At 38.1% G+C, this 8,429-nt stretch overlaps 1 non-coding gene across 1 annotated transcript; it reads right to left on the reverse strand.

Moving 5' to 3' along the window:
* Positions 1-2,470: 2,470 nt before the first annotated feature.
* On the reverse strand, positions 2,471-8,429 carry LOC104429512. The gene is made up of 8 exons (XR_005551051.1): positions 8,149-8,429; positions 7,527-7,857; positions 5,856-5,996; positions 5,644-5,775; positions 5,236-5,448; positions 4,599-4,826; positions 3,620-3,967; positions 2,471-3,264 (listed from the first exon to the last, which is right to left on the reverse strand). It is a non-coding gene; the product is annotated as a cellulose synthase-like protein E1 (transcript).

The raw sequence follows: 8,429 nt of genomic DNA on the forward strand, positions 1-8,429 counted from the left end.
GGCAATATTTTTATAGAAGGCCGTGGCTAGATTTTTTTTTTTTTTTTTTGATAGACGGTGATTCAACCAAATGGTAGTGAAGTCAAATTTTCTTGGAGCAATATATTAGTCATCGTGGTTGGAGGAACAATGTTTATGTAATTAGCCATAACTGAAATTTGGACGAATTCTCTATCTCCTGATGATAAATCGCATTATTAAATTATGCAATACTTCGCAACTATGCTCAAATTAAGAATAACAAGCACACCAAAATTCTAGATATGTAACAATTGGAAGACATTAAAGAAGACATTAAAGCGATGGAAGATCTATATCTGTGATATATATGTTTTCGAGATAGTTTATAACTAAACCTTTAATGCTGTCATGTATCACATGGTACTAGCATATCATGTGGGGCCATCTCCATCGACTGAACTTGTTGAAAATTCAAATTTCCTCTTTGTTGACCTTAGGAACTACAAGACACAGGTAACGAGAGACCAACAATTTTTTTTCGAGATGTTTATATGAAAATAGCACCATATGGCATGTCGGTGTAGGATCACCAATAAATCATCCGAGTCTTCACCCAAAGATATAATGATATAAGCTGCCCTTCGATAGGTTAGCCTCTAAAAAAGGTAATGAATTGGTATACGTGCAATAGATTAATGACTTTTTGACAACTTTCTCTTTTCAAGAGCAATAGATTAACGTCACCTTACGACAACAGTATATACATTCAACCACGCTTTTAGGTATTGTGTCGTGCCTTATAAGACTCATGAAATCAATGAATGCATAATAAGATTTAGGTAAGTTTACCACTTGAGTAAGCTAGGGTTCATCATGTTTTTCTAAGAATATCACTTAGGGGAAAAAAAGAGGGGGGAGGGCGGTGGGGAGGAGGAGGTGACTAGGTGATATTGCGAAAATTAAGAATTTAAACTTATATTTCAAGGAAACAACTTAAGGATGGAGAATGTGATGATCAGATCTCACCGATGTGTAATTCTATCACAATTAAAGATAAAGAGAGTAAATGATAAATAATTGCATACAAAAGATTATAATGGTTCAACTTTTGCAAGTCTATGTCCACTCTCTTGTGCTATATAGCCTATTGATTGGATTCCACTAAGTAGAACTAATCAAAGGTCATAAGATTTGAGCTATGAATACTCAAGCTTGTGTGACAAACTCCTTCCACACTCTTAACTTAAAGGAGATTATACAATGTTATTAATAGAAACGAATATATTAGATCATAAAATACTCTTCAGATTTTGAAATTAAAAACTTCGATTCTCTTAGATGCGTTAATTCTTTCAGCTTTGAGACCTCCTCTTACTAGTCCAAGCTAACCATTGGACATATTTGTAGGAGGATTATCCAACCAATCTATCCGCTAGCCTGAATCTTACTTAGAAGGTCTGATTATTTCAAAATCGTTGAGGATGATGCTTCCCATAGATTCTGCCGCCCATACAACAGTTTGGGTTTCCATAAGTCGAGTGCTTCATCTTGGAAAGAATATCTTCTTTTCAAGTATACGTTCCAGGAAAGTTGAATCTTTGAGAGATATTTGGAAGGCTTTCCTTTTGGAACCCCTCATAAATAAGGCAAGAAATCCAAACAATAGTTGCTAGTCGTTGTATGAGCGTATTGCATTCTTCCTAGCCATTTGACAGAACACATAAGGAATGAATTAATTATGCCACAACTCTAGTTTTGGTTGAAAATGTTTGATCATATCTAATTAGACTTTCTACCTGAAAATATCTGTTATTAGAGTCAAGATCTTTAATCAGGATAAATTTTGTCAATCTTCAAAATCACTTAGGGAATGTTTTCTCAATACATCAATCAACAGGATCAACGAATGGCCTACCAATGCTAAAGCAACATCCAGCACGCACTTTCATCGTGCAAGTCTAGTCAGAACTAGGGCCATGACATAAAAGCATGCATCGTAAGTCAAAAAGTGTTTTTAATCTTATCAATATAACTAGATAAAAAGGAGAGCTGTCTCATGAGGCAAAAGTGGGTGAAATAAATTTATTGAAATCGCCACGTGAACAGATTTAGTGAAATCGCCGGGACTAGTAATTGCCAGGGCTTAGTTAATTGCAACCTCGGCATCAGGTGGGTCCTGCCATATTTCTGCTACCAAGCACATAATCATTTTTCTCTGCTCCTCTTAGTAATGTAGTTTGCTGTCAACAAGTTTTGAGAAAGCAACTGCTTCTTTAAGTGTATAGGTGTGAAGGAAGTGGAACCAGAGCAGAAGGTGTTCATAAGTTTCAACCTCCAGGTGTTAAATAACTTATGTGCTCTGATTCCATTTTGGCTAATATCAAGAACTTGAAGTTTTGAATTTTGATTCCACAGCTACGTTGAATCTGCCGATAACCTCTGTTAAGCCATCGCCTTGGAGTGTGTGGCTTCTAGCACTTCCGTAACTGGTCTATTTTTAACAAATATCTGGCGAAATAAGAGATGTTTGGTGATTTCTCTAGGTAAGAAGAATGAGGTCTCAACATGTAGTTTGTACAATATTAACATTGAGATCAGCAGTAATGGAAATGACAAAGACTACGCAAGCTAGGACATAGCAACAGCAGCAGAAGTTTTTCTCTTACTGGTCCTGATGGCATCCTACTTTGTACCACGTCTGGTGGGTGATATAAATATTCATGAAGTTTCGGTGACTTCTAGCTAATACAATGCAATGGTAGATTATACATAGGCTAAAGAACAGAGTACTAGAGCAAAGACTGCAGATTTATATGCCACCGAGGAGGGCATTTTTGCCTTGTCTTTTCGTATGAAAATCCCTTCATATAGAGGCTGGTTGAGACAGATTAGCAAACCGCACAATACGATCTGCATAGCCAACTGGTCTAGAGTCTGACCATGCATTGCTAACTTCAGTAAAACTCCAATGAAGCTTAACGCATTGAGGAAAGCAAGGGTTGTTAGGATTGTGAACATAGGAGAGCGTGCACCAAACTCCATAAGCTCTTGTTCGTACCTCTTGGATACATCATCATCTGCCACTTTTGCAGTGACGACGAAGGCAGACTTGGAAATACCCAGCAGTCTCAAAATGTTGTCCAAGAAGCCAAAGAGGAAGGAAGTTGTTCTCCTATAGACCCACATTCTCTGGTCATTCCACCAGCCACGAAGAGTGCCTCCACACCATATGAATTCTCCGGCACTGTATGCACTAGTCGCGATAAAGAGGTAGATGAATGGGAAGCTCCACTGACTTAATATCTGATGTGCAAGAAACTGTTAGCTCTAGCAAATGACATTTTATATCAAAGATTATGCGGATGCCTTTGCACTTTGGTTTAATCACAACCAAGCGTTTTGCATTGTCAGGTAGCGAAATTAGGGTGATCAAATGGCTAGCACAAGTTATTAGTGCTTGATTTTGGCACTTTCTGAGTGGTGTCAGTGTAATACTACTAAAATAGAGGGGGTGTAGGTGTAGCTGGAATTTTTCTTATCTTTAATGAATTAATTGTTTTTGAGATTTTACCACCAGGACCAACCTTACGAGAATATTATACATATAAAAAATTAAATCAAGATTAGTCCTCCCAGAAAAGTTTATCTAACTAATTACCTTGGGGAACAAGGAGATGCCTCTGAGAAGACAGAGAGATGGAATAGTCACATAGTACAGAGAAGCCAGGCAATTTGGCGCCCATAGCAGCCAGACACAATATGAAAGTTGGAGTTTCAGGGGGATTTTTCCATGTCCATACACCAGGGGACAGTACTGTGATAGGAAGATTTGAAAATCACCTTCAGACCATCTCTTATTTTGAACTAGAGACTGCAACAATGCTGTGGGCGCAACTCCTAGAAATCCTTTCCTTTCGGGGTTAAAATAGATCGATCTCCAACCTCTGAAGTGTATTGCGAAACCGGTAAGGAAATCTTCCACTGGGCAGCCATACTTTAGACCCATCTGCAATTCAGACAAGACTCTTTCATGGATGCTTTTGCATGTGTATGGTTGCATATATCTAGTGCTCGAAAGACTGCCTGTGTGGCCTAAATTCAGTTCTGATGGCTGCTTAGCCCAGGCCAGTCTTTGAATAATTATGATATAAGCAGAGCTTTTGGTTCCATCAAAATTCGGAATGATATAAGAGGCTCAATTGCTTTTGTTCCTTAATCTTTGAATTAATCAGAATGACAGAGAGAGCCCTACATGAGATGTTTATCATCTAAGCTCGGTTTCCAAGAACTTGTAAACTGCTTTTCTCTTTTTTGTAGCAGACTACAGAAAGCACTGCTCTCTTGTTATCTGTAGAATATGGTGCTGAATGCTTAGCCTTCCCTGATTTCTTCACACATTTCCATTCTTTGACAAGGTTTCTTTCCAGAAAATTTTGAAAAATACTCAAAGGCTCGAAAATTTGGGCCAAACGTTGATTTGGTTAACATGTTTTGACTAGCTTTTGAGCAAGTCGAGGTCTTTAATTTCGTTAGTCATAAGGATGACTCAAGTGTATGCGTGTACTGGTAACTACTCGCTCTTATGATGTATATGTGCTAGTTAGGACATTCAAATGTAGAGAGAGAGAGAGAGAGACCTCCTTTCCCCACTCAGTGTTCTCTTCATAACCACAGCTGGCTAGTGGTTTGCACGTTTCTTCTATGACACTTGCACTATCTTGTATCCTCAGGCGGTGATCCCACCTCAAGGACTCACTTTTACTTCCTCGTTTATACTTTCTCCCACATAGTGTCTCTCGCCGATGAAAGCACCCGGTGCCAATGTACCCAGGTCCACCATGATTGTCCATTCCATGGATCTCCACCTGCAATCATCGTAGAATGTATTAAAACTTTTTATGATGTCTTCCACTCATCCAAGGTAGGTGTCCTATCTTTTCAAGTTGATACGTTCAATGTGTCTATCGGCGTCCTTTTGATTTGGTGTAATTCAGTCCATGCGTTAGAATTTTCTAAGTTGCCAATGGGAATGTGCTTCTTGGACTCGTGATTTCATCTTCAATTCATGAGTTTAATCGAGTTTTGGTAACCCATTTTAGTCCAGTTTCACCAAATATGGATCATCAGTCGGCAAATTCTAACGGAAATGTGGAATTTATAGAATAAAATAGTTAAGCCAGTGCATTAATCTCATTTAACATGTAGGGACTGAATCAGATATGGCACTACGGTTCAGGGATGGCGCTGTGCCAACATCCTTTGGAAGTGGCTTACCTGCATTATTACGTTCAAGGAACTGCTGTACAGGTCATTCTTCGTAATGTTATCGAAGCACTGTGGGAACTGTACGAAACCGATCTCATCGCCATTCTCTTCATCCATCAAGAAACACAGCGCGTCTCTCACTGAGTCCGAGTTGTTCGAGTACATGTCGCAGTCCACGTTAAGGATGACGGGCGAGTTGCTGATCCTCGAGGAGACTCTAATCTATTTGATCCAGGGAAAAAAAAAACGGAAATATTAGCACCATGATCGTCTTTTGAACCATCGATCGATCCCAAAGAAAGATCCTCACATACATAAATAAAGAAAGCTGCACAACTTAATGTTCTTTACTTTTTTCTTTTTTTTCTGATGAAGAATATGGGATTTTAGTGAATCGTTGCAATGTGATATAATTACCATAGCATTCATAGCTCCTCCTTTAAAATGGTGGTGGAACTGTGGTCTCTTTTCTCTGGCCAAGTACACCAGAGTAGGGAGAGGCTGTCCTTCATTGTCGACGGCATTGGCGTCCCTCCCATCGATTAATATCTGAAAAAGAATCAGCAGAAACATGTCATTGATGTAGCAGAAAGATTAGAACACTAACTTTTATTGTAGTTATGCAGTACTTGAAGAATTGTTTGATGATCTCTCTGGCTCGAGGCAGTGTCCCACTCGAGAAATCCTTTGTGTTGCTCCCGAATGTCGTCTGGAATCCGTCCCAGCTCTGCTACCGATTCGATGCGTTTCTTCATGTCCTCGTATAAGTTCTATGATAAGCATAACCAAAGAGCACAATTTCTTTCTTAGGCATATGTATTTCTTCATTAAAAGAAAGAAATAGATTTTTATTAATTATGTGTCATTTTGTTCATACAATTATGTGGAAGTTGGAATGGGTGACCTTGGGTTGAAATTGGCTATGGTAAATAACAAATTTCTGAGTCGATAGCATCACTCTAGATTCAAATGACACGGCAGTTGAACAATATTCTTGTGTGATGTTGACAAAAAATTTGCAATTCAGGCATCCATATGTCTGAATTTTTATTTACACCATTCTCTCATGTTGTCTTTATTAGCTAAATTTTTTGATAAATTTCTATATGTGCGTCCACATATCTTATTCGCATCATACTTTGACGCCGTTCTCCAACCATGTTAGCTTACTCTGATTGGATTTGGTATTTGAGAGATTTGATTATAAAATTTATGAAATTAGATGGATAGAAAAGTACGGGACTTGAATAAAGGAAACGTAAAAGTATCGGGATGAAAATTCATAATTTTTTCCTTATTTTAAGTGGTGATCTATAAAAGACTAAAGTTTTCTTTCTTTCTTTCTTTCTTTCTTTCTTTTTTTCTCCTTTGTCTTTTGAATACATCTATCACGCGACAAAGGAATTGTCCTTTTCATGGAATATTTATGTTTTGAGTCTAGTACGCTACAAGCCCATCCAAGGCACATAGCCATCAATGCCGAAATAAGAAGGTAATTTGTCAATAAGTAGATGGCATCGATTTCTTGTCGATATATGAAGGTTGGAAGTTTCTGTGCAATAATTATTTTTAACGAGCTTGACACTACAATTCGAAGATCACGGTCCTCCATTTTGGAGTGAAGTATGGAAATTGTCGAAAGAACAAAACCTCTTTCAACGTAGAAGATCATGGGCCACAAACATTGCTCTCAAAGAAAATTTTTCCAAGAGAAACTCCCCTCTCTCACTCTCTCTGCTTTCCCATACCTACCGTTCAATATTATCGATAACTCAGAAGACAAGATCTCCAAAAAAGAGGAAAAAAAAAATAATGACAATAACCAGTAAGTGATCGAAAACAGAATTTGTTGCAGGGATTTAGACCGCACATACCAATATCATCGGAACTATTAATTATGCGAGTCTTACTGAGAAACCTACATGATTAATTATCCAAAAGGATTTGATCAACATAAGTCTGATCTTTTTAGGTGGAGATGCGTTCAAATATTTCATTACTAGTCTTTTGAAACTGAAGCATACGCGCCTCAACCTGGTTTGCAATGCATTGCCACCAAAAAGATCTCAAATCTCAATTATAAATATTATATGAGAGAGAGAGAGAGAGAGAGAGAGAGAGAGAGAGAGAGAGAGACGGATTACAATAAGGGATTTGTGAAAGTTAATAAGAGTACATGTTGATATGGATTTAGTGGGATTTTCTTGGCATTGCTATTAAGGTTTTGTGTCGTTCAGGTGTGCATGTCGATATGCACTGAATCGGTTTTTTTAATGATGTTGGAGAGAGAGAGAGATTACTTTCATGGAGGACCACTCGTTGGACCAGAGAGAATCGTTTATAGGCTCAACAGCCTTTCTAAAATAGGCCTCCGGCGATCTTGGTTCAATATTAAAATTCCGGCAGAAGGGAAGCCATTCCTTGGAGAATCGAGAAGCCTCAAGTAACGCGTAGAAAGTTAGGTCTGAACCACCGTCATCAGAAAGATAAAGGCTCATCTTCTCCGATGGATAATTGTATGCCATAATTGATAAGATGGTGTTAATCACCATGGTCGGTGGCTCTATTACAGGATCTGCCGTACACACAAATATATCTATTCCTGGCAAAACATTGCCGTACCTAAAAGATTTCATGAAAACATTGTTAAGAGCTTATCAAATTCAAATACGATGCAATGACTACAAAAGAAATACTATTCATTTCTTGTTCTTTTTAAGGACAAATGTTAGGTCATATCATCTTTCATATGCTAGTGATGGTATTATTAGATCGTAGCTAACAATCAACCACCAATTTTTTTTTTTCCAAGAGTGTATCCTAAGAGAAAATTATAAACATATTAGTGACTAGCACATAATTTGCATTGAAAAATACAAACTTCTTCTGTCAAGTCAACAGACATATTAGTGATTTAGAGAAAGCCTGTCCTTAAAGGTACGGCGATACGAAGGGTTCCATCTTACGACGATGTTGATGAACCAGTAAAAAGTGAACCAGAGCTCAGAGAAGAAGGCTCCAAGCCAGGCCAATTTCTCAGCTGTTTTGGAGTCCGGCAAGTGAAGGATTCTAAAGTAGAAGATGAAGCAGATGCTGATGACGATAGAGAGTGTCTATAACCTGAAGATTAAACGGTTCTTGAAAACCTTTGTTTCAAAGAGAGGAAGATTACTCTTCTCCGCCATTCTCTTTCTTGTTTTGCC

The sequence above is a fragment of the Eucalyptus grandis genome, chromosome 5 (assembly GCF_016545825.1).
Source record: "Eucalyptus grandis isolate ANBG69807.140 chromosome 5, ASM1654582v1, whole genome shotgun sequence".
NCBI classification, from domain to species: domain Eukaryota; kingdom Viridiplantae; phylum Streptophyta; class Magnoliopsida; order Myrtales; family Myrtaceae; genus Eucalyptus; species Eucalyptus grandis.